Source organism: Lepus europaeus, chromosome 22 (assembly GCF_033115175.1).
Source record: "Lepus europaeus isolate LE1 chromosome 22, mLepTim1.pri, whole genome shotgun sequence".
NCBI classification, from domain to species: domain Eukaryota; kingdom Metazoa; phylum Chordata; class Mammalia; order Lagomorpha; family Leporidae; genus Lepus; species Lepus europaeus.
This window is the reverse complement of record NC_084848.1, coordinates 43,513,955-43,541,523: the sequence shown is the minus strand read 5'-3', so window position 1 is coordinate 43,541,523 and position 27,569 is coordinate 43,513,955. Positions and strand designations below refer to the sequence as shown.

Here is a 27,569-nt window from a genome sequence, read left to right as displayed (position 1 = left end):
TTGCGGCCTGTCTTTCTCGATTCGGGACCTTTTGTTCAGGCCCCTTGCCCCGCCCACTCCAGCCCTTCTGTCGTCTGTTGGGGAGTGGGGGCACCCATATATGTCTCTGATGGTGGAGGTCCTCAGGACCAAGCTCGCCAGAATGACCTATGACCGTGCCCCCACCGAAGACTAGCCCGCCCCTCCTGACGCATTGTACTCCCGCCTTCCTCGTATTGTTTGGTCCCTAGTCTTCTCCCCAATTGGGCATAACCCCGTCCTCCGACCGGGAGTAAAAGACCGAGGCATGCGAGATCAAGGATACCGCAGCGAGCGTTCACCCGGAGGTTCCGGGGGCCTCGGGAGAGTATATGCATGTGCATACGGGGGTGGTCCCAACCCGTCCCAGAAAAAGGGAAACTAAGGGCAAAAGTGAGGCCAAGGGTTGCGGCCGAACCTTTGGTGTATCACAATATGCCCACCGGCACACTGGGCATGCACCTCTGCTCTCTGTCCGGTCGCTGATATCCCGGCCGCCACGGCCGTCGGAGGCTGATTTGCGGAAAATAAAAAGGAGGGAGATGTAGGGGACCAAACCCGAGGAACCGCAGCGCTAAGATGGCGCTGATTTCCTGCTTCCGGGTTCTTCTTCCCCGGCAAAGTTTCCCGCGCTACCCCTGAGCTGTCCTATCCTGACACAGCCTTGTAATCATATGATTCGTGACGTGTACTGCGTATATATGCCCCGACCACCGGATGTGCGAGTAGTTCCTGCCCGCCAGAGATCGAGGTCTGATCTCCCGCGCCCTGAGTAATAAAGAGCTCTTCTACGAGACGCCCGGTGTCGGTTTCTTGCTGGACGAGAGCGGCGCCGAGCACTAAGGTAAACTTTTGAACATTTATTTATTAACATTTTTAACATTTATTTACTTTAAAGGCAGAGTTACAGAGAGAGAAAACAAAGAGACCTTCCATCTGTTGGTTCACTTCCCCAGTGGCCACCACTACAGGGATGGGCCAGGCTGAAGCCACAGACAGAAGCTTCATCCTTGTCTCCTACACAGGTATAGAGACCCAAGGACTTAGGCCATCCTCTCCTGCTTTCCCAGGTGCATTAGCTAGGAGATGGATCAGAATTGGGCCACCAGGAATCAGACCAGTGCCCATATGGGTTGCTATTGTCACTGGCAGCAGCTTAACCTACTATGCCACAATGTCATAAAGATAAGCATTTCTAACTCAGGCCACAATAAAGGAGAAAATAGCTTACAGGAGAGGACTAGAAATTTGAAAGCAGTCAATCAAATGGAAATTTTAAAAAGCTGCACTTCAGAAGATGATTGAAAATGTTATTAGAGGTTGCCCTCATTGTGTCATAAAATGTTAAATAAACCTCCCCCTTGAGTGCCGGCATCGCATATAGCCACTGATTCAAAAGCAGTAGAAGATGGCTCAAGCCCTTGGGCCTCTGCATCCATGTGGGAGACCCTGAAGAAGCTGCTGGCTACTGGCTTTGGATTGGCCCAGCTCAGGCCATTATGGCCATTTGGGGAGTGAACCAGTGGATGGAAAACCTCTCTACCCATGCCTCTCTGTAACACCGCTTTTCAAATAAATAAATAAATTATTTTAAAAAATAGAATAATGTTTTAACTAAGACATAAAAACCCACAAATTTCACCAGTTCATTGAGTCTCCTATAATTACTTTTTTCTCTTTTTTTCTCTCTTGATCTCCATTAGCAGTTTCACGATTCTGTTTTATTTTTCAAAATTCTAGAAATTCATGGTTACCCCATTGATCTTCCATAAGAAACCCATATTTATAATTATTTTTAATGGTCTTATGAATATAAATCTTCCTAGAGAAGAACTAGAACTGTGAATGACAAAGACAAAATCATCACAATTGAAATTTTTAAAGTAATTTAGCAATTTAGCAAAGGAGATGCCCACAGGATTTGAAAAAGCACAGCAGTATTTTACAAACCAGTTCATCATTTCAGGCATTGATAGCACTGGAGCAATTTCAAAATTCTTCTGAAGTACCAAGGAACCCCCCTCCTCTTTTTTAAGAACAGCATCTTGTAATATTTCACCATTGGACTTCTCAATGTTACATAACCCCTGGAAAACTCACATCAATAACATTTCTATATGAATGTAACAAATTAAAACTTATGATATTACAGCTAGATAATACTTTTCATGTAAAGTGAGCCTAATTAGCCATCATCTCTGCAAGTTGAAAACTACATCTTTTGTTGATTTCCAGGGATCCACAAAGAAATCAAGGTCAAAGCAGTTAATTTAGAACTTTGATTGAAAAAAATGTCAGATATCAAAAATTAAAAAAAATACTTGGTTAACATAGGATCTCTGATCATTATGAGATAATAATCTGTTGCTGTTGATTTCTCAACAATGTTGCAGTGGGTTCGTTTCTGAGAGGAGCAGCGTGGTGGGGGCAAGAGGCACGGAGTCACCACACAGACCCCGGGAGTCGGGTGAAAGCAAGCTTGAGGCAAGCAGCCCGCAGACTCATTTATTACAGTTGGTACAACAGCTTATATAGCCAAGACCAGCCAATCTGGTCAAGGGGCGGTCTATGCCCCAACCAATCACAGCCTGTTGCCAGGCAGTTTCCAAAGCCATCCAATCATAGCCTGTTGCCAGGCAGTTTCCAAAGCCATCCAATTACAACCTGTCGCCAGGCAGTTTCCAAAGCCATCCAATCACAGCCTGTTGCCAGGCAGTTTCCAAAGCCATCCAATCACAGCCTGTTGCCAGGCAGTTTCCAAAGCCAGGTTGGTTTCAAAGCCATTCCTGAATAACTGGCGCTCGCTTGCCAGTGGCCACCTTCACATGGCCTTCTTATTCCACTACATTTCCCCCTTTTTGTTTATTTTTGAGCAACGGGAAGCATGATTCTTGGCCATACCATTGTTGACCCCGTTTCCATGTGGTCTCCGTATGCAGCTGTGCCTGTCTTAGGTTGTCCCCCAGGGGAATCTTACCCGTCATTGACTAACCAACGCTCAAATCGAGAGACCACAGGATTGCTTGCTCAGATAGGGGTAGGAATGAGGAATAACGGTTATCAGGAATGGCATGACCACACACAGGCTGTGGGCCATTTGAGTGGCTGACCAGAGCAAGTGGGGTACACAACAGTAACAGATATGGCTTTGGGCAGTTTCTCAGGGTAGGATGATAGGGCAGGTGCATCTGCTAACAAGGCGGAGTCTCGGTCTTGTTCAGCTGGTTCTGGTTGGCTGTCAGTTGCAGGCTTGATGTTTCTGGCTGGTACCCAAATGGGCTGTTCTGCATTCTCTGGAAAGACACAAGCATATCCTCGACCTTTGGTTAGCAGAGGCCTTTTTACAGGCATCAGAATCCAGGGCCTGAATTTTGCGTACACTTCGACATTAATGGCAAATGTGCAGGTGGGATGGGGTCTAGCAGCTGCCTTAAAAGCTTGGGGTGTCCAAGTACTGCCATAAATGTGGGGATCCTCACTGGGTGCAGATGGGATGACATTGCATGAGTTATTGTGTAAAGGTCCTCTTAGTTCATCCCACGGGTATGTGGGGGGTGGCTGACCACACATTGCTACCTTGTTTGCTACATTGTTTTTTTCACTGTGGGAGTTCTCTCTCCCTAAGTCATCAAGCATTGTCTGTGAGACAGGGACCTGGAGTGTCAGGCTTCTATCACTCACAGATTCACTATTTTTGATAATCTGCACAGAATTCTGAGAGGGGGGTATCTTTCCCATGTCTGACTGCTTAAGAGCGGCACGACATGCCAACTCTAGCCAAAGGAAAGACACGTAGAGCACTGCTGCCATAACAAAGCAAATTCCTAGCACCTCAGCTGTGGATGGCATTTTGCAGGAGGTTTCCCTACATTAGACAAACAGATAGTGGTGTATCAGATCGTACGTATGTCTTGTGCTTAGTGGGGGACTTCCTTGATTCGTTAGGTCAAGGCCGTATGCCCACATGGAGTCTCCGGAGCGTCACTTCTCTCGAGTGGGGGAAGATGACTTGGTTCCGAATTCTGGGATGATCAGTCCCTTATGTGAATTCGCCGGGCGAACCAAAAGTAAAAGGACGAGCCAAGAAGTGACGTACGCTTCTGGGCGGTGTGTGCTAACCTGGGGTCTCTTAGACCGAGGACAAGGACAAGGAAAGGGGTGTAGGAGGGGGTTCTGTGCTCACCCTCACAGAACCGAACAGCACACAAAACACCAAGGGGCCTACTTGCCGAAATCCAGGGGGGACCTCGCCGAGTCCAACACGCTGTCTCTTTCTCAGTCACGTTGGTGCGCCAGATGTTGCCGTTGATTTCTCAACAATGTTGCAGTGGGTTTGTTTCTGAGAGGAGCAGCATGGTGGGGGCAAGAGGCGCGGAGTCACCACACAGACCCCGGGAGTCAGGTGAAAGCAGGCTTGAGGTGAGCAGCCCACAGACTCGTTTATTACAGTTGGTACAACAGCTTATATAGCCAAGACCAGCCAATCTGGTCAAGGAGCAGTCTATGCCCCAACCAATCACAGCCTGTTGCCAGGCAGTTTCCAAAGCCATCCAATCATAGCCTGTTGCCAGGCAGTTTCAAATCCATCCAATCACAGCCTGTTGCCAGGCAGTTTCCAAAGCCATCCAATCACAGCCTGTTGCCAGGCAGTTTCCAAAGCCAGGTGGGTTTCAAAGCCATTCCTGAATAACTGGCACTCGCTTGCCAGTGGCCACCTTCGCATGGCCTTCTTATTCCACTACAATAATCATTCACTTATACAGAGTCAAATTATGTTTAAACATATTTATTACATATTAAGTATATTTAATATTTGATTAGTAGAAATATACACTTAAAAGATATTAAAAATCAACTCTTAACATTCAGTTTTCTTTTTTTTTAACTTTTATTTAATGAATATAAATTTCCAGTGTACAGTTTATGGATTACAATGGCTTCCCCCTCCCATAACTTCCCTCCAACCCACAACCCTCCCCTCTCCCGCTCCCTCTCCCCTTCCATTCACATCAAGATTCATTTGCAATTCTCTTTATATACAGAAGATCAATTTAGTATAAAGATTTCAACAGTTTGCACCCACATAGAAACACAAAGTGAAACATACTGTTTGAGAACTAGTTATAGCATTAAATCAAAATGTACAGCACATTATGGACAGAGATCCCACATGAGGAGCAAGTGCACAGTGACTCCTGTTGTTAACCCAACCAAAACTAAAGTGTTGTTGGTTCTGTGTTTAGCTGTCCTCCTATAGGTTCCTATGGACTTTTTCCAGCCACTTCTATTGTAGTCAGTACTTTGGGATGGCTCTGTAAACAGATGAAGCCAATAATGTATTGACAGTACCAACTGAGAGAAAGTATGGTTAACTGAGGTTACTAAAAACAAAAAGCAATTCAAATCAATTGGCAATCTACAAAAAGAGTTAAAGATTTTAAAAGCTATTATTAAAATTGCTATATTGGACTATTATGCTATGTTATATGTGTGTACATATTATATGTCCACATGGGGAAATTTTATTAAGAGTTTTATTTTAATTGGCTTATGATTAGATTGCCCATAAATTTAAGCTGCTAAATTTAATCAAAGATACATTTTAATTTGTGTGACCTGAATCTCTGTATCATATGTTTTAAACTTGTTAGTAGAAACTAAAATCATTTTATATGGTTGTGCTTAAGTTTATGGTTAAACAAACTACACCATGTTAGATATTTAAGATGTGTTTCCAAATACATGATTCTTAAAATTTATAGAAGGCATTGGACCTCCTGGTAAATGTTTTCTTAAGTTGTTATCTAATGGTTGAAACTGTTTGCTAAGTATTCAGGTGATATTGCTATTGTCAGCAAGCGATCTAGGACTTGCTCCCTCATTTCTCTATTCTAAGCCCAACTTGTTCTTTCATTTCTCTATTCTCAAGGTAGGAAATTAATTCTATTATGAAGGAATCTGTAGGACGCACAATTTAATCTTTAGACCTTATAAAAGAGATGGCTAACAATTTTCTGTAATAGCATAGCCAAAATAAGAACTTAAATAATAATCTCATAGCTAGATTTACTTTGCCATCAGTGAAGTATACAGTAAGTAGAAAAAAAACCTCCCTTTCAGACAAAAGGGAAAGAAAGTTTTAAAGTGAGAATATAATTTTCCTCATGGGCATTGTCTACCTTAGAAAAACTACTACAGAACATGCCTGTGACTATAGACTTGTAGTTCAGGCCACCGAAGATTAGAGATGGGACTTGGGCACTCCCTTGACTTGCATCCTCTGGTCTGCTTTAACACAAACCAGGAGGAAAAGAAAGCTAGGCATCAGAAGCAATGGGTGGCAGGCCTATAAATGGCTGATCTGTACAGTGATCTGCCCTCAAGGAGACCCAACAGGCCAGTCCACTGCAGTGGCTTTCAATGTGGTAAGCCTGGGCTTCAGCAGAAATCAGCTTGTGAAGAGCCCTGGCAGCTCTGCCAAGAGTTGGATCACTGGAAATGGACCTGCCCTGGAGTCGAAGGATGTCCAGGTCAGAGCCACAGGTCTTATTGGCTCTAAGCTGAAAAGCCCTTCACTCAGCCCAACTTCCAAAGTGACCACTCCAGCTGAGGGGACAGCCAAGTAGGGTCAGCAACATTGAAGGCAGAACTGTAAATTTCCTGTTAGAGATGCCACCTGCCTTTACCTGGCCAGCTATCCTCCCAGGCCAACCAAGTAATGAAAGTCAACAGAGTGCCTTCCCCTAGGAGGTTCACACCTCCCTTAGGATATACCCCAAGTGAAGAGATAGGTAGGTCTGGGCCTCTTAACTTACAAGGCCTAAAGCCCAACAGACTATTATCAAGCCCTTCTATCAGGTTCTACTTGCCTCTCAATCAGAAAACTTAATTGTAGCTTAGACAGCACCTTTCTTAGCTCCTCTAATAATGACTCTGTCCTTTGTTCTAGACCCTGTCTAGCACACTTGGGCCTCATTTCTTTGTAATCATAACCTCTACTCTACCACCAATGGCTCTACTCCCAACCTGTGTGTACTGATGGTCCTCTTCCCCACTTAATGCTGTATAATTGTTCAGACCTGGTTAATGCCTCTCTTAGGATCATTGGTTACTATCCTCACCCTGTCTTTTATGACCTTGTCTAAATATGATCAGAGTCGGCAAACTTGGAAGGCTTCCATAGACTTGGCAACTCATGATGACAGCCTAGGGTGGTTACTGGCACCATAAACTAGAATGTCAATTTGTTGGGTTAACATTCAGTTTTCTAAACCCAAAGATAGAAAATACATGCGATTATCTTGACAAAACACAAAATTTCTTTCCCTCATCTAATTAGTTACCAAGAGATAAAGAATATCCTTTTGTACTGTGCTTCTTCTAATGGGAAGTTCCCCAGATAACTTAGAAGTTAAACCTAGTGGAAAGATACTCAAACTTATGTGTGGAGGCTGTAAGCATTCAACCTTATAAAAGAATGAGAACACTTAGAAACAAGTACACCTGAGGCCGGTGCTGTGGCACTGCAGGTAAAGCCACTGCCTGCAGTGCTGACATCCGTTGGGGGTCAGTTTAAGTCCTGACTGCTCTACTTCTGATCCAGCTCTCTGCTATGGCCTGGAAAAGCAATAGATGGCCCAAGTATTTGGCCTCTCTGCACTAGTGTTGGAGACCCAAAAGATGTTCCTGGCTCCTGGCTTCAGATTGGCATAACTCCAGCCATTGCAGCCTTTTGGGGAGTGAACCAGCACTCTCTCTGCCTCTCTGTAACTCTGCCTTTCAAATAAATATATAAATCTTTAACAAAAAAGACAATAACATATCTTAGAAACAAAAGCATAAAAATCCATAGAACAGTTTAAATACATCTAGAAAAGTCAAGTATAGGGGCGAGTGTTGTGGCATGTTGTGTAAAGCCAGCCCCTGTGACACAGGCATTCCATCCTACACGGGCACTTGTTCCAGTCCTGACTATTCCATTTCAGATCCAGATCCCTGCTAATGTGCCAAGGAAAATAATGAAAAATGGCCAAGTCCTTGGGCCTCTGCCACCCTGGTGTAAGACCCAGAAGAAGCTCCTGACCATTGTGGCTCAGGTCCAGCCATTGTGGACATCTGGGGAATGAACCAGTAGACCAAAGATCTCTGTCTCTTCTCTCCCTCTGTGAACTCTGGCTTACAAATGAAAAAATCTTTAAAAAATTAGGTACTCTTCATATCCAAGACATCTAAGATAACAATTTCTCTTTAAGATTAATTAATTTCAAAGGTAGAGTTACAGAGAGTGAACAGAGAGAGAGAGAAAGATCTTCTATCTGCTAGTTCATTAGCCAAATGGCCAGTACAACCAGAACTGGGCCAGGCAGAAGCCACTGCCAGGAGACTCATCCAGGTCTCCCACATGGGTGCAGGGTCCCAAGGACTTGGGCCATCCTCTCCTATTTGCCAGGTGGATTAGCTAGGAGATGAATCAGAAGTGGACCACGAGGAATCAAACCAGTGCCCATATGGGTTGCTGCCATAACAGGCAGCAACCCATATGGGTTGCTGCCATCACAGGCAGCATCTTAACCTGCTGTGCAGCCATAAGGACAAGCATTTTTAATGACAGGCCATAACTAAACAATAAAGGAGGAGAAAATAGCTTATAAGAGATGGCTAGTTGTTGGGAAGGAGTCAATCAAATGGAAATTTTAAAAAATTACAGTTGAGGAGATACAGGGGCCAGGCACTGTAGCGTAGTAGGCTAATCCTAGAAAAGCAGTTGGTGGCTCACTTGGTTAACCCTCCACCTGCAGTGTTGGCAACCCATATAGGTGCTGGGTATAGTCCCAGTTGCTCCTCTTCCAGTCCAGCTCTCTTCTGTGGCCCAGGAAGGCAGTGGAGGATGGCTCAAGTGCATGGACTCCTGCACCCACATGGGAGACCTGGGAGACAGGGAGGAAGCACCTGGCTCCTGGCTTCGGATCCACACAGCAACAGCCATAGCAGCCATTTGGGGGTGAAGCAATGGAAGGAGGACCTTTCTGTCTCTCTCACTGTCTAGCTCTATCTGTCAAATAAATAAAAAAATTAAAAACAAGAACTTGCAGTTGATTAGATGGTTGAAAATGTTATTTAGAGGGCATTGTAGGCTAATCCTAGGAAAGCAGTGCAAGATGTGCTTGAGCATGGGGGATCCGCAAGAAGCTCCTGACTCCTGTTTTGGATTGGCTCAGCTCCAGCCATTATGGGTATTTGAAGAGTGAACTAGTAGATGGAAGACATTTCACTCTCTCTCCCTCTCTTTATCTCTCTCAAAAATTTTTAAAGTTATTAGACTGGGGCAGGCACTGTGGCATAGAAGGTTAAGCCTCCACCTCAGTGCCAGCATCTTATATGGATACCAGCTCAGTTGAATCCCAGCTGCTCAACTTCCAATCCAGCTCTTTACTAATGCACCTGGGCAAAGCAATGAAATGTGGTACTTGAGCCCCTGAATCTGTATGGGAGACTCAGAAGAAGCTCCTGGCTCCTGCCTACTGGCTCCTGCCTGACCCAACTTCAGTCACTTGGGTAGTGTCATTAGATGGAAGATCTTTCTTTCCCTCTTTCTCTCTTTGTATCTCTGCCTTTCAAATAAATGTGTTGTAGAAAGTTATTAGACTTTAAAATCAAATATGAAAACCCTCTTGCAAAAATTATCATTAATATATATATATTTTTATAAAAAATTTACTAACTTAATGTAGGATATAAATCCTAGTTTTATTTATTTGAAAGAATTCCAAAAAAATAAAGGCAATGAGAAAGTGATCATCTGGATCACTTCCCAACTGACTGCAACAGCCAGAGCTGGGACAGGTTGAAGAAGCCAGAAGCCAGGGAAGTCCATGTGGTTCTCCCACATGTGTGGCAGGGGTACCAGCACTTGGGCCATCTTCTGCTATCCCAGGCACATTCACAGGGTGCTGGATTAGAAGTGGAGCAGTCTGGACTCAAAGAAGAACTCTTATGGGATGCAGGTATGATAGACTGCATTTAACTTATGATGTTGGCTGTACCTTGAACATTTTTAATGTCAGGGCTGGAATAGTGATGTTGTGGGTAAGGCTACCACCTGTGATGTTGGCATCCATATGGTCCCATGTCACAGCTACTCTACTTAAGATCAAGCTCCCTGCTAATGGCCTGGGAAGAGCAGAGGAAAATGGCACAAGTGTTTAGGCCCCTGCTACTGATGTAGGAGGCCTGAATGGAGCTCCAGGCTCCTGCCTTCAGTCTGGCCCAGTGCTCGTTTGCTGCAGAGACCTGGGATTGAACCAGTAGATGGAAGATATCTGTCCCACTCTCTAACTCAGTCTTTCAAATACATAAATAAAACTTTAAAGAATTCTAAATTTTGGTATGTTGATTTAGAATTATTTTTATTGGGGGCAGCACTGTGGCATAGTAGGTTAAACCTCCACCTGCAGTGTTGGCATTTCATAAGAGCACTGGTTCAAAATGCCCTAGAAAAGCAGTGGAAGATGGAATAAATCCTTTGGCCTCTGCACCCATGTGGGAGACTTGGATGAGGGTCCTGGCTCTTGGCTTCAGATCAGCAAGATCCAGCCATTGCAGCCCTCTGGGGAGTGAACCTGTGGATGGAGGACCTCTCTCTCTCTCTCTCTCTCTCTCTCTCTCTCTCTGTTATTCTGCTTTGCAAATACTTAAATAAATAAATCTTAAAAAATATTTCTTATCCTTGATAACTTGTTTTACTTTGAACTTTTATTTGGCAAAGCAGCACTGCATAAACTGTGTAATAACAAATGACAGTTTACACAAATGTTAAATTCATATACATTATTAGCAGCAAATTAGAAATAAACAAACAAACAAACCCTAAGCTACAAATCCCCTATCACTTTTAGAGAGAAAGAATGAACTCTGTCAGTTATATCCAATCTGAACAGCAGTGTCTACAGGACATCACCTCTCATCTTAAGTTTCAGTATTTACAGATGCCTAGTTGAAAGGTAACAAAGCAGCTGACTGTATCTACAACACGCTATTCTGTGACACCACCTCAAAAGCTTTAAAAAGAAAGCTTATCTGTATTTTCTTAGTAGCATCTAACAGATATCCAAATACCAAGAATCTTAACTTGTGAATGGTGGTGTTATCTGATACACAGAAGAAATTTGGTATATTAACATCAGAACAAAATTAAGTGTCCATGAAAAAGGAAAGCCACTCCTCAAAATCAGTCATAAACTAAAATTTTCCATTTTGCAGAAGCTCTATTTCCCTATTTTAAAGTAAACCGTGGGCATGTGAAAGAAGTAACACACATATTCCTATTCTGCAGCCTTCCTCTGCCAGTCAGGCTCTCTGCCTCTTTGAGGAATAAGAAACCCCTACCAAACCACACATTTTCATGCTGAAAATAACAGTGTGAAGAAGTCCAAAGGAGCTGTGATGCTGTTGGTTTCCAAAAAGCTTTGAGGCCTGAGATGAACAATCCACTGAAATATCACAAGAAGAAAAGAGCAGAAAATAAAATCATTCCCACATAGACCATTGTTTTTATCTGTTAAAGGCACATATACCACTCCTACCAAAGGCTTCATTTTGACTCTGCCATCTTGTAGGTAACTTATTGTTTAGTGAAAACTTAGCAAGTAATTTTGAACAGCTGCGTATTAACAATTTATGAAAACATTTACCAAAAGGCCCAATCCCTTCTATATATTTTAAGCCAAGAGTACATGTATTTAGAAAAATATATTTTTTACAGTTAGCAATTCATTTTTTATTTTTTATATGAGCATTTATCATTTATTGGAGCAAAAAAAAAAGTTATCCTACTGCGGAGTAGCCCTTGGTCTCTCTAGCTGCTACACTGATTTATTTCTGCAGCCACTGTAAGTCAGAGATGCTCTTATCCCTGGGCAGGAAAACCTGAGGTTTATTACCTCATGTCAAATTGGATAGGGTCCCCAAATCAGTAATCCATCCCGTGATCACCTTGATGAGAGGATCTGGGTTGTGCATGGCACAAGCATCATGAGCCATAAGGGGTGGGATTCCCTTTGTACCCACAGAAATCCTCCTCACCTTGCACAGCTTGTAGTTCAGTTTGTATACCACCTCCTGCTCATGTCTGCCCCCACATGGCTTCTGCTGTGAGGCAGTGAACATCAAAATGGCCCCTTGGTGTCAAGGATGAGGCAAAAATGCTTACCTGTCTTCTCGATGCCAATGTTTGCTCCACCTCACATGTATCCATGAATCCAGCAAGGTATGCAACATCAGTTTGAACCTGGTTGCTCATTCTGATCAAGCACTGCATACATTTCTTTACCTCCTCTCCAGTCACTGCATACTTGAGTCTGTTTCTCAGGAAGATAAGAGAGAGACATCCCTTAGATTGCAAGGACGTGATGATGCACAAGGTGCCACAGCAAATTGCAGAGAAAGCAAAGACCACCAATTCATTTTGAGCATTCATACTTAGATTGCCTGAAAAACTAAAATATTAGGTAAGTATGTTATTCTTAGGTTATGATCTTGCCAAAGAACAACTTTAAAATTGAACTTCATAGAAAGCAATGAACATTGCATCATTCTTTCATATATTGTTTGTGCTTAGTTGAAAAATTATATTTTGATTTTAAGTAACACAAATAAGCAAAACAAACTTTTAAATATACTACATGTGTATGCATAAGGCATAGCATACGTTATGAGACAGAAAAATATAGAAGTCTCTGCAACAGTTTTTAAATCTTTTAACTCCATTACCTGACAAATAATCAGGCCCTTATGGCTCACCACGTGGGCTGCCAATTCAACAGAGATGAATGTTGGCAAGAGGAAAGAGCTTATTTCTAGAAGCTGGCATCTTGGGAAAAGATATTTATTTTTTTAAGATTTTATTCATTTGTGGCCCAGCACCAGTATCCCATATGGGCGCTGGGTTCTAGTCCCAGTTGCTCCTCTTCCAGTCCTGCTCTCTGCTGTGGCCAAGGAATGCAGTGGAGGATGGCCCAAGTACTTGGGCCTTGCACCTGCATGGGAGACCAGGAGGAGGCACCTGGCTCCTGGCTTTGGGTCAGCACAGTGCCAGCCACAGCAGCCATGGGGGGGGGTGAACCAATGGAAGGAAGACCTTTCTCTCTGTCTCTCTCTCTATAACTCTACCTGTCAAATAAATAAATAATATTTTATTCATTCATTTGAGGAACAAAGCCATGGAGAGAGGGAGAGCCAGAGAAAGGTCTTCTACCTGCTGGCCCACCCCAAAAATAGCCAAAATGGCCAGAGCTGGGCTGATTCAAAGCCAGGAGCCAGGAGCCTCCCCAGCTGGGTGCTGGGGCCCAATCAACTGGACCATCGTACACTGTAGAAAGCTGAATCAGGAGAGAAGCCAACATACACATGAAATGGTGCCCACAAGGGAAACCAGCACTACAGGTGAAGGGCCAGCTCCCTAGCCACAGTGCACCTGCAAGAGAGAGCTCTTGATGTAAAATGTTCTCCTTCTCCCAAAGAGTTTTTTAAAGGACAAGGGTAGCTTAAGGGGGAGGTTAGAAATAAAATGATGAGTCACCTTAACTGATGATATGTAGATGTTCGAGCTTTTTTCTGATGGAGACCTCTTAACCATGGGAGTCAGCATCAGTTGGTTGGAGGATCCTTTGTCAGTGGGGTCAAAAGTCCACCATTATGAGGCCAGTACCATGCTGTGGCTCCAGCGGCATCCCTATGGGCACCGGTTCTAGTCCTGGCTGCTCCTCTTCCAATCCAAACCTCTGCTGTGGCATTGGAGAGCAGTAGAGGATGGTTCACGTCTTTGGGCCCTTGCCACCTGCATGGGAGTCTGGGAAGAAGCACCTGACTCCAGATCAGCGTAGCTCTGGTTGTTGCGGCCATTGGAGAGTGAACCAATGGACAGAAGACCTTTCTCTCTGTCTATCCCTCTCAGTCTGTAACTCCAAATAAATAAATATTTTTTTAAAAGTCCACCATTATGCAAATGTTACTATTTACCAGAGTAATTCAGGTAATTCAGAATATCAATAAATGGTTTTTGCTATACAAAATGTGAAAAGGAAAAGGGAAGGAAGATGGTTTTATTATGGTTACAACTCTTTTTTAAAACTCCCAATCAAAGAAAAATAAAAGTTCTAATCAATTAAATATAATTACTTCTTGCTGTGATGGTACTGGACACTAACATACATAAAGATAATTATATCTTCATTACAGATTCAGTTTGCACTCTGCTCGAAAAACACCTTTTATTGCATTAATTCTTGTTCCTCACAGTCAATTTCATCAGAGGCATCTGTGAAAATTTACAACAGGCTTTTAAGAGATCAGGGAGCCAGGAAAGTGAGGGTTTAGTTCAGGTAGGAGAGAGGGGAAAGTCTGGAAACTAGGGTGGTGTCCATACCACTCAGAGAGCAGGCCAAAACCACGTGCAGCAAGCACCTTAAGCTGCTATCCACCGCTTATCACTGGCAGCAAAGCAGAGGCAGAGAACGTTATTTAAGAGAGAGGTAAATATGGGGTCATACCAAGCACCAGGAACCAGCTACATGGAGGAGTATCTAGGCCTAGAAGCCTAGGGCATGGGGCTACAGCAAGCCTCCTCCTGGCAAAAGGTCAGGGGAGAGAAGGGCCGGACACATCTTGTCCTAGGAGTTTAACCTACTTCCAAAGGGGAGTGGTTAATTAACCTGGTTGGCTGGTTGGCACCCAGGTGTGGCCAGGTAGAGGGATGAGGTCACACAGGGGCGTGGTGAAGGTGCGGTCTTCCAGCTCACAAACCTAACCAATTTTAAGCTGTATGCCTGCCTACTTCAACTCTGACTTTCAAATGAAATAAATATTTTAGGTCGGCGCCGTGGCTTAACAGGCTAATCCTCCGCCTTGCGGTGCCAGCACACCAGGTTCTAGTCCCGGTTGGGGCACTGGATTACAATAGAACACCACTTTCTTCTTAGTAATAGGATTGTAACTGTAAGCTGCTCAATCAGCCACAATGCAATTCAAGGTGCTTTTGGATGGAAATTAAATTGAACCACTCGTATTTCACCAAATGAGTACTCTTCCAAACCATATCCAAATCTTCCTCACAGAGGGGCTGAGGCAAAAATCTTAGAATCTTGGCTAGCGCGTGGCTCAACAGGCTAATCCTCCACCTTGCAGCATCAGCACACCAGGTTCTAGTCCGGGTCGGGGCGCCGGATTCTATCCTAGTTGCCCCTCTTCCAGGCCAGCCCTCTGCTATGGCACGGGAAGGCAGTGGAGGATGGCCCAAGTCCTTGGGCCCTGCACCCGCATGGGAGACCAGGAGAAGCACCTGGCTCCTGGCTTCGGATCAGCGCGATGCACCAGCCACAGCGGCCATTGGAGGGTTAACCAACGGCAAAAAGGAAGACCTTTCTCTCTGTCTCTCTCTCTCTCACTATCCACTCTGCCTGTCAAAAAAAAAAAAAAATCTTAGAATCTTGTCTCCCACAAACCAGTACCACAAAGAATGACCTAGGCCAGGTCCAAATGCCATGAACCCAAAGAGCAGAGACAGGAATTTCAGGTATGGCCCTGGTTCAACTTACCCAGTCTCAGAGCTGCTGACTCCGTACACAAATGGAAGCCATTGTGCTAATAGGTTGCTAATACACAGCAGGAAGAGAAAGGAAAGTCCCAGAGAGAAAGTGCTCTCAGCAGCTGTTGGAAGTCCCCAGAGTCCCAGCCACCACAAGCAGCTCTGGGGGTGGAGTACAAGTGGCCATTGCTCTTCTTACCAGTGTGAGAGGGTCAGGCCACTTGAAGAATACACCCCAGACCTCTGGGCAAGCTCACCAATGTGGTTATCGAGGGAATAATCCAGCTCTTTATGCTCGCTGCTTCAATTCATGAGAGATGAGACCTGGCCAGAGGAAAAGGTTTATTGCAAAAAGGCAGCAGCAGCCTTGTGGAAAGAAAAAGAAGTTTCTCTCAATCCAAACAGGTGCTTTTCTACCAAACCACCCAGGACAGAGGATGTTTAAAGGGATAGGGTAATTGGAGGGCGAGGATTCAAATAAAACAATGAGTCTATTCAATTGACAATTATGCAGATTTTCAGGCTTTGTTCTGGCCTGTCACACCACCCAGTCAGAGTCCAGGGTGTCAGCCCAGGGGATTTCTGCCTCAGTTGTGGGGGGAAGGGTTCTTTGCTGGGGCAAAAGCCTGCCATTCCAAATCATCTCCTTTTTTCAGTGGGCTTATGAAATTCTTATGCAAACATTATTCACTAAATTATAGCAACAGAGTGCCTTCATTAAGGTAAACATTTGAAAAGGAAAAATGCATTTATTGTGGTTACAGGACTACCATTCTGTTGGAGGGTATTTGAGGGCTTATAAAGAGGTTCTAAGGAAGGGCATGCTGGTGTAAGGACTACATGACCTAATGGGGAGTCCTTTTAAGAGTGGGCAAGACACTTGTTTCTCCCCAGAACCTGTCTATTAGCAAGACAGAAGTGGAGAGCCCACTCCTCTGAATTTCTAGCTTTATCATGAGAATAGAAGGGAAGTAATGATCCCACCCTTCTAACCTCCTAGTTTTACCACGAGAATTTGCCTATCTTTGCCTATTGGATAGTTCCCAAGGATTTTTGTTTTAACAAGAGCAGGCTACACAAGATTATGATTCTGTCCCTCTGATAGATTGTTAGCTGGTATTATTCTGCTCATCCAAATTGCGGTTAAAAAACTCCACTCCATTTTTCAGGTCTCCCTCTCTTGGAGACCCCCTAATGGCTGCTGTGGCAAGAGGTTTCTCATGTAAATAAATCTTGCTTTGCTCACTGCCTGTCCACATGGAAATTCCTTGTGAGACAAGCACCCTGGTCACCCTCCTTCATCACCATTTTCCCCATAACTTTGGTGTGGTTTAGTCTCTGGTTTCAGATGTCATGGCTTGTCACTAGATCTATGACAATGCTTAAGTTCTGATTCCTCCTGGTGGTCAGCACCTGTGCCCTACAGCTCTGCCTCAGTCTAATGGTAGAACAGAGACCTGGAGCTTCCCTGCTCTCTTAAAAATCCACTGTAAATTTCCACAGATGCCCCTGATGAAGTTGATTGTGAGAAGACTTAATAATCACTGGGATTTCTAAGGGTTGGGTGTCTGGGTGTCTACTTCTCATTGTTGCTACATACACACACACACACACACATATACACCCCACTCATGGACAAAATATTTCCCAGGTGCAAAATTAGGTAATGTTATCAGACTCAGTAACCTCCTTTGCACCAAGCAAACAGGTTTCTCCTGGTGTGCCTTTATTGGAGGGGCAGTGTTTTGAAGTGTAAAGTACTGGGCTGCTTTCCAAGGCCTGTTTCTAAGGCTGCTGCATTCCTTCTGCAGAGCACATCTTTTGTTTCCCAAGGCTGCTTTCACACACATAGGCTAATTTCCATCTTCCTGTCTAAAAATATTATTAAGAGCATGAAAATATTTTTTTATTTATTTTACAGAGTTAGTGAGAAAGACAGAGAGAAAGGTCTTCCTTCTACTGGTTCACAACCCCCCCCCCATGGCCTCTATGGCTGGTGCACTGCACCAATCCAAAGCCAGGAGCCAGGTGCTTCCTCCAGGTCTCCCAAGTGGGTGCAGGGGCCCAAGCACCTGGCCCATCCTCCATTGCCTTCCTGGGACACAGCAGAGAGCTGGACTGGAAGAGGAGCAACCTGGACTAGAACCCAGTACCCATATGAGATGCCCACAGATGGAGGATTAGCCAAGTGAGCCATGGCACCAGCCCCATGAAAACCTTGAATAGAAGAATACCCTTAGAAACAAAAGCTGAAGCAATTGTCTGATTACATGAAAAAAATTAAGCACATTAAGAAAAGACAGAAGAATCAAGTATCCTATGACCTTAGGCTTCTAAGATAAACAGTTTTAATGTCAGGTCACAAGAGTCAGAACCAAGGAGGAAGAAAGAACTTACAGGAGATGCCTAGAAATTTGAAAAGAAAATCACCAATTAAGTAGAAACTACTGAAAGGAGAAACTGCATTAAAAATAGATTTCAAAATGAAACAGTAAGATTATTACAAATATGTATATTACCAGAGAGAAGGCCATGGAAGCTGTGGGGTTCTTGTCTTCACACAAGAAAGAATTCAGGTGTGAGACAGAGGGCAGAGTGCTAAGGCTTTTTGGGGACAGGGCATCCATCAGGATGGAAGGGACAGAAAGAGCGCCCAGTCGCTCGGACTGGGGAGAGTGAGGTTACATGATTGAGTGGAAAGAATACACCTGGGCAGGCCAGGCAGGTGGCTCAGCAGAGAGGCAGAGGGCAGAGCAAGCAGTCTGTTTAGACTCCCTAGGTTTTTAAGGGCATATGTTTACCCTCCTCCCCCTCTCCTCCAGGACAAAGGATGGAGAGTCCAGGTGGAAGGGTCTGTTGCATGAAAATTAGCAAATTCCTCCCCAGATTGGCTGGCAGAGTAGGGGGGCTTCCCTTAGGGCATCTGAGAAGGTTTTATTGCCCCATGTAATCAAGTAATCCATTTGGTCCTGAGGAGAGAGAGAATTCCCCTGGGAACTTTTCTTGGGGGAAGGGCTGGGACCCCCTGGGAGGTTTTCAGGGTCTGAGCAGGACTTTGAAGTGCAAGATGCTGGGCTTCTGGAGCTTCCACAGTAGGTGCTGGTCTTCAGGCCTGCCTCACAAACACATAGGCTAAATTTCTGACTTCCTACCTAACATATACATGCTTTGAATAACCTTATTGCTTTCACATAGTGAAAAATCCATAGTTCTATTTCTTTGAACTTTCATAAATGCTACCAAAGGCAATATAGATGAGCCCTTGCAAGAGACTTCCTCCCTAGAGACCCTGTTTCAAATCCTAAACAAGGCTCTTCTACAAGCACCCGCCTTGAGCCTTCCTAACCCACTTAAACTGTTCTTCACTCTACCCTTCTCCAGCCCACTGTTACTTTTCATCCCTGTCCTTCTCTCAACCCAGCTACTCTCCTCTTCACCACTTTTCTCATTCCCTCAAACCCCATTCCTGTTCGGATTTCCTTGATTTTTCCTGACTACACTTCATCACCTCAGACACTCCTATTCCCAGAGCCCTGGATTGGGTCATTGGTGGTAGTGCTTCTAAAGCTCCCCCTTTTCCCACTGGATATGCAATAATTGAGGGGCATCCTGATGTCACCTCCTCCTCTTCCCTGCATAGGGTCATAGAGGCCAGGCCCCTACCTCAAGACACTACCTCCCAACAGGCCGAGTTCTTAGCCTTGGTTCAAGCCTTCACCTTAGCCAAAGGAAAGACAGTCAATATATATACAGATTCCCAATATGCCTATCATATCATGCACTCCAATGCCCAGATTTAGCAAGCCTGAGGGACCCCTATAATAAATGGCAAGCTGATTAAAGCTCTTCTTGATGCTGCCCAGTTGCCAACAAAAGCTGCTATTATTCACTGCAAAGGACACCAGAAAGGTAAACAATCCCTATCTGAAACTAATAACAAGGCTGATCTGACAGCTAACACAGTGACCCCCAGGGAGACGATCCTGATCCCATCTTTTCTCTGTAACTTAGCTCCTGTATATTCAGACCTAGAAATCTCTCAGTTCCCACAAGGGGCATCTGGAAAGGACTCATCGTGGTTTCTAGATGAAAAACTAATACTCCCTTCCTCTCTCCAAGTTACCTTGCTAAAGAACCTCCATTCTCTCTATCACTCAAACTCAAACTCTCTTCTTCACTTCCTGAGATCCCACAAACACATAACTCATGCCATAAGAGAATCTCTGCATAACATATCTCAGACTTGTAGCATCTGTTAAACTGCTAACCCCAATTCTAATATCAGGCCACCCCATTCCCCACTCACCAGGCCTGTAGATCACTCCCAGGAGAGGATTGGCAGATTGAGTTCACCCATATGCCACCAGTTAGGCAAACACAGTACCTTCTGGTGATGGTGGACACCTCCTTGGGGTGGGTGGAAGCTTCCCCTACTACTAACAAAAGAGCTTCCACCATTTCCACTATATTATTAAATTATATTATTCCAAGATTTGGATTGCGTGCTTCCATCAGACAATGGACCAGAGTTTACCTCTAAAATTACTCAAGTAATATCTGCCTCTCTTCATAGCTCATGGCATTTTCACATTCCCTATCATTCCCCCTCCTCAAGAAAAGTAGAATGGATGAATGGAATTTTAGAACAGGCTCTAACTAAACTCTCCACCCAGGTTTAGTTGGACTGGGTAAAACTCCTCCCTTTAGCTCTGTTAAGAATCAGATCTCTTCCCTAGAAGTCCTTAATCCTTAGCCCATTTGAAATTCCCTATGGAAGGCCTCTCCTTCCACCTAGCTTCCCTCCTCTACAGAGCTCTGAAGCTATTTCTCCTCCTCTGGCTTTCTCTCTTCTTACTGAAATGTGTTCTGACTAATGGATGTATGCAGACACACACCTACCCAAACCACACTCTCTGCCTCCTGACTATATTCCTATCTTTCCACCTGGTGACTGGGTTTATCTAAAACAAAATGAGGCTGCTCTAAAAAAAAAGGGGGAGTGAGCCCTACCAGGTGATATTGACTACCCCCACCGCAGCCAAACTCAAAGGGCACCCTCCCTGGGTGCATTTTACTTCATTAAAACTAGTTACATCTCCCTCATAAGAGTCCACCCCCACAGGACCCACCTCTCTCAGGTCGATGTGCTAACACAATGCATTTAAAAGGTAACTCTGCCTCAATTTGGCCATTGTTTCCACCATGGGCCATGGCTCTAGTGTCTCCTTTTGCCCTCATAATCATAGTGCTTCCTATTAATTATGCCATGCATAATTAATCCATCCCAAAGGTTCTTGCAGGAACAAATAACTGCTATATCTCGAGCCAACTCACAGGAGCAACCAAGACTGCTCTTCTTCTTCAATCAATCTGACCCCAAGTATAGGTCACTGCTCAAGTCCTGGCTCCATGTCTAAGCCCCCTATCAGCAGGAAGTAGCCAGAGAGAAATTGGCACACCTCTCCTTATCTGTACTCAGAGTCAGGATTGATGGAACAATGACATAAGCCTCAGCCATTCTCCCTCATTGCCCAAAATAGGTAAACACTAGAATGTATTCCTTGCCCTCAACTGGATTTCACACCCTATTGCCTTCATACTCCACTCCTTACAGCCACCTGAAAGACCAGTTGCTCTGAACACCTGAAAGACCAGTTCCAGGAATTCCCTTCTGCCTGCTGGCCCCTACCCAAAATATAAAAAGGCCCAGCCCCTGGGGTTGGAGCCTTCTGTCCCGTGCTCCACTAGTGTGCATGTGGGCAGTTGATCACCCACCTCTACAGACTTATTTTCTCTGAATAAGTTCAGTCTGGCTGTAAATTTGTACACTGCCCCCTCTCTATTCTGCACCTCTTTCCCTAACATTTTGGTGCCCAGTGTGGGGAAGCAAAAATCAGCAACTCTTTTCCTAACAATTACCAATGCTCAATTTTGAGAAACTCATATAGAAATAATTTCCTTCTAATCTCAGCCAAACTAATCTCACACAAAATTATCTGCTACAAATCTTCTGTAACATTCTTATATCACCTAAGTTATTTATTCTGTTTTGTTCCTCTCTCTCCTTGCCAAACAGTTTTATTTCAGGTTAGACAAAGATCTCTTGCTTGCTTTGTTATTCAAAACACATCTTGAGTACCAATACACATTCTTAGCTTCCTTAACATTTTTCTCTGCCCTATGTATAGGTTCCTTAATTTGCAATTTAAAGTGATCCTAAAAAGCCTCTAAAATAAGAACAAAGCATTTTAATAAAACATAAATTTCAAATTATTTTAAAGTAGTCAAATCCAAGTCCATTGTCTTTTACAACTTTTACAAGGCCAACAGTACAAAAGTTTGAAAACATTTCTTTTATGTTTACCAATTTATTGTTAACAATTACAGATTTTTTAAGAAACTAAAATATTGAACTAGCACGGTTATAATCTTGAGTCATGTTTTGCCAAAGAACAACTTGAGGAGTTAATTTTTTCTTCAAACAGGAATTAATGAACATTGCATTATACCACTAACCTCATCATTTTTTCTTGTCAAAATTGAACTTTTATGACTTTGAGTATCAAAAAAAAGTAAGTATGACTTTTGCTTGACCAGCAAACCCAGGAACAAAACACATCAATAACCCTGAAAATATTTTAATTTGTATCTATCAACAAAGTTAAAACAACCTATCAGATACTTACTTCGGTCACATGAATCAAAAGATATTTGAGGCTGGTGTGACGGATCACTAGGCTAATCCTCCACCTGTGGCACCCACACACCGGGTTCTAGTCCCGGTTTGAGTGCCAGATTCTGTCCCGGTTGTTCCTCTTCCAGTCCAACTCTCTGCTGTGGCCCAGGAGTGCAGTGGAGGATGGCCCAAGGGCTTGGGCCCTGCACCCACATGGGAGACCAGGAGGAAGCACCTGGCTCCTGGCTTCGGATCTGCGCAGTGCCAGCCACAGCAGCCATTAGGGGGTGAACCAACGGAAAAAGGAAGACCTTTCTCTGTCTCTCTAACTCTTCTTCTCAAAAAAAAAGATACTTGGGTTAATTAAATAGTTTTAATTTATGTGAACACTCATTTACCTATGTCAGTTAAAACAGAGCTCTTAAGGAATTTTTTTACCATTCAGACATAATATACAATGAAGGACCCAAAGCTGGCGGGGTCCTGGGTAGCACCCTGGGGACCCAGAAATTCAGACTCCGGACACCAGTGATGCAAACACAAGAGGTGGTTTATTTACATTTTGTGCAAAATGGACCCCTCCCTCCTGAGAGAGTGAAGTGCGGGACAAGGGTTACAGGCAGTATTCAAAGGCAAAAACCATAAAATTATCTTAAGCAAGTGAATACAAAGGGGAAGGGGGTTTTTGTTTACAGCAGTTTCACTTATCTTAGTATACAGCAGTTCTACTTATCTTAGTACACATCAGTTTTACTTATCTTAACCATTGCACAAGGGGGTTTCCAAACTGGTATTCCCTGTTATCTGCTAAGTTGCAGTTTCCCAGAAACTGACCTTTCTTGAAACTTTCTAGCTGACCTTTCTTAAAACTTCCTTGTTTTTCAGCAGGTTAGACTCTGGTAAATTTTTACAATTTTCACAAGTCCTTCATTCCCCCCCTTTTGTTTTTGTACAAATTTTAATCCTAAAATTTACAGGCTAGATTTTGCAGTTTTTAGCACTCAGAGCCTGAATGGTTGAAAGGCATTCACGAACAAACCGCATCAGCTTATTAAAAATACAAGGACCCACAGATAGTGTAACAAGCAAACCAGCAATGGGGCCTAGAAGTGGTAGCAAGTAAGGAAGCAGTCCATTGAATCCTGTCCACAGGGAGTTTTTAGCCATGGCATGTCGGCAATGCTCCAGATTGTCTTGGAGAGTCTTTATTTTATCACGAACAATGCCGGACTTGTTAGCATAAAAACAGCACTTCTACAAAGCCAAACAAATACCTCCTTGTTCAGAGGCAAGCAAGTCTAAGCCCCTACAGTTTTGTAAGACCACTTCCGCTAGGGAATCGATTTGATCTTGGAGGTCCTGAAGGGTGGAGGATAGGGTTTGTACATCATTAATAAGTTGTTGGGACAAATCTCTATATTTTTGGACAGCAACTCCTAGTCCTGCGGATCCTGTAACCATAGGTGTGGAAATTTCCAATCGTAACCAATATAGGAATGAATTGTACAGCTCATTTTTGCCTTCCTGCAATATAATTGAAGGAAGGAATTGGGACAGGGGCATCTCCATTAATAATGTCTACATTGGGCAGAAGCATAGCATATGCACAGCTACCAGTCCAATTTGCCGGTAAAATGGTATAGGCCATATTATTTTTACAAAAAGAAGCAAGGCCTATATTAATGTGAAAGGAATCATTTTTAGGAGGCTTATAAAGGCAAGTCATATTTTCCATTGGAACAGGAAGGACAGGGAAAGGCTGTACGGGAGGGCAATTAACGGAGCTATTAAACCCAAGGGTATCATTAAGTGGCAGGAAAATAGCAAGGGGGAGAGGGAGCAGGAGAGGGGAGGGTTGCGGGTGGGAGGGAAGTTATGGGAGGGGGAAGCCACTGTAATCCATAAGCTGTACACTGGAAATTTATATTCATTAAATAAAAGTTAAAAAAAAACAAAGAAAGAAAGAAAATAGCAAGGGGGAGGGGAGGTCCCTGGTGTAAGCAGAGCCAGCAGTTTCCTGCAATGCCTGGGGCAGAGAGATTAAGTAACTTGTGGGTGCTGGTAAGGATATCTATGGTATTGACATCCAAATCTGCATCCCCTCTGGAATGAACTTTAGGCAGGGGATGGTATTGAAGGGAAGGGTAAAGGCTCTCGAATAACAGCAAAACAGATCCTAATTAAACTATTACAGTTGTCTCAAGTATTACACAGTTTTAAAAAGTCTTATCTTTAAGGGGTTTTGTGTGCGTTGCAATTTCCACGTTTCCGGTTGTGTCGGGGTCTGATCCTCCGTTGGGGACTCTGGAGTTGCCCTCTTGACGTGTGTGGCGTGCACCCAGGCAGCTATGCCGTCCACCTTGACCGCTGTGGGAGTTGTTAAAGTACGGTGAAGGTCCTTTTTAGCGAGGTTTGAGGCTTTTTTTTTCTGATGTCTTCTCACGTAGACCTGATCCCCGATCTGGAAGGTGTGTGGAGTTCCTGTGTTCTGGGGCTGATAGACGGCTGTTAGTGGCTTCCAGACATGCTCCTGGACTAGCTGCAAAGCACGCAGCCACATCTGCAAGCCAGGGGAGGGAACATAGCAATCAATGCTGGGACCCAACAGATCGGCAACGGGTGGGGGCCCCCCATACAGGATCTCATAGGGCATTGAGCCAAAGGCTGAGGGGGTGTTTTGAACCCAGAACAGCACCATAGGTAACAATTCAACCCAGTCCCTAGTGCCAGTCTCCATGACCAGTTTTGTTAAAGTTTCCTTAAGAGTTTTATTTATTCTTTTTACCTGACCCGAGCTCTGTGGTCTATAAGCACAATGTAACTTCCACTCCATTCCCAACACCTGTACCACCATCTGACTTACCCTATAAACACAATGCAACTTTCACTCTATTTTCAACACCTGTGCCGCCATCTGACTTACCCGGGAGACGAAAGCCAGCCCGTTGTCTGACCCCAGTACCTTTGGTAGTCCAAATAGGGGGAATATTTCTTTCAGGATTTTCTTGACTACTACCAGCGCAGTTTCTTTCTTGGTCGGGAAGGCTTCTGTCCATCCTGAGAAGGTGTCTACAAAAAATAGAAGATATTTAACTCCATACCTGCCGGGGCAAATCTCTGTAAAATTTACCTCCCAGTTTACTCCAGGTCGTGCCCCTCTGATCCTGGCCCCCTCTGGGAGTTTGAGGTGCTTGGGGTTTACTTTAGCACAGGGCACACAGGCCTCAATAATTTGTTGAAGGAGAGTGTCCAGTCCAATGATGAAATACCCTTGTCCATCTTGCATTAGGAGAGTCCTTTACGGCCAATAGTTGGCTAGTCAAGGCTGCCTCTTTAGCCACTTTGTCTGCGAGCCGATTGCCCTCCTCCACGGGACCCCCTCCTTTCTGATGCCCCAAGCAGTGGATGATACTAAGTTCTTGCGGCAGGTGCAGGGCCTTTAGGAGGTTTAAAATTTCCTGTTTGTTTTTAATGTCCTTTCCTGTGGAGGTAAGGAGCCCCCTTTGCCTATAGATTTCCCCATGGACATGGGCAGTGGCAAAAGCGTACCTGCTGTCCATGTAGATGTTCACCCGCTTTCCCTTGGCTGCGTGGAGTGCTTGGGTCAGAGCGATAAGCTCTGCCCATTGAGTGGAGGTTCTGGGGGGCAGGGCAGAAGCCCAGACTACTTACCTTGTTCGGCCGTCCACCACCGCTGCCCCGGCTCTTCTCTCGCCATCTTGCAGGAAGCTGCTCCCGTTGGTATACCAAGTATGGTCCACATTTGGCAGGGGAATGTCGGTCAGGTCGGCTCAAGTCCCATGGATTTTGGCAAGCACTTGATGGCAGTCGTGCACCACCGGATCCCCTTCCTAGTCTTCATTCTCCAGAGATAGTACAGAAACGGATCTCGGACGAGCTTGTTTCTTCGGGCACTCTTTTGCCCAGCGTGCATTGTTCTCAGTCAAGACAGGGCCTTTGCCGGTCTCCCAGGTCCCTTTCTGACCTGGTCCTCCCTTGCTCTGCTTTGGAAACTACGGTGGCCAGGATCCTAGTCTGTTCCTTCCCTCTACACTTTTCCCTCTGTTTTTCCTTTTGATCCTGCTCCCACCTTAGCCTGTCTTCCCTTTCCTCGGGCGTTTCTCGTTTGTTGAAAATCTTTTCTGCTTCCTTTACTAAATCAGGCAATGTATACCCCTGAAGCCCCTCCAGCCTCTGAAGGCGCACCCGGATGTCAGGGTGCCAGCTGTCCAATAAAGGACATGATGACCTCGGCTTGCCGGTCCGGGGCCAGAGGGTCAAAGGGGGTGTACATCCTGTTCCCTTCCATCAGTCTTTCTAAAAATCCTGCTGGGGTTTCCTCGCTTCCCTGCACAATGGCCCTAACCTTTGCCAGATTCGTGGGGTGCCTCCCCTCCCCCCTCAGACCAGTCAGGAGAATCTGGCAATAGAGTCTGAGTCTTTCCCTTCCCACCACGGGGTTAAAGTCCCAGTCGGGCCTAGTCAAGGGGAAAGCCTTATCTATCTCATTTGGAAGCTGCGTGGGTCACCCGTCATTTCCCAGCATGTTTTTATGGGCTTCCAAATAAACCCTCTGCCTTTCTTTAGTTGTTAGTAAAGTCTGCAAGAGCTTGCTGGCAATCATCCCAGGTAGGCTGATGTGTTAGTAAAATAGACTCTATGAGTCCGGTCAGGGCTTGTGGATCCTGTGAAAAAGACGGGTTATGTGTTTTCCAGTTATACAGGTCAGAGGCGGAAAACGGCCAATATTGTATCTGTCCAGCTACCATCCTCAGGGGAAAAGCCGGGGAAGACCATTCCCCACCACCCCCCTCCCCTCTTTCCCTATGCAACCACAATCGGCTGTTTGGGGGTGATGAGAATGGGTCAGCGGGAGTGGGAGTTGTTCCCTCCTCAGACTCCATGGCAGAGTCTGGCGGAGGGTGCCTCACCGCTTGACATCCATAGGGAGGAGGAGGGTCCAGCATCAGGAGGTCCCCCTGGCTGTACGGCAGCACAGGGGGGCTCCGAGCCTTCTGTTCTCTCAGCTCCTGTAAGGGATACAAGGTAGAGATGGCAGGAAAGGTAGGGGGTGGCGCCGGCACAGTTGGGGTGGGGACGGGAGTCATCAGGACAACCGAGAGAGGGGGCAGCGATTTATGTCCTTCTTGTCCTGCAAGAAGGGTGAAGCCCAAGAGGGCGGCTCCGATATCAGGTCCTCCCATACTGTAACATAGGGGACTGATCCGGGTGTTCTTCTTGACCAGGTTTGCAGATTTGGTCTTTCACCTGCAGGATGAGACTATGGGAAAAAGA

General features: G+C 44.8%; 1 pseudogene; it reads right to left on the bottom strand.

Annotated features, from left to right (window-relative positions):
- LOC133751466 (elongation factor 1-alpha 1-like) overlaps nt 1-25,992 on the bottom strand; it is a 93,995-nt pseudogene extending 68,003 nt beyond the window's left edge.
- Nucleotides 25,993-27,569: the final 1,577 nt, after the last annotated feature.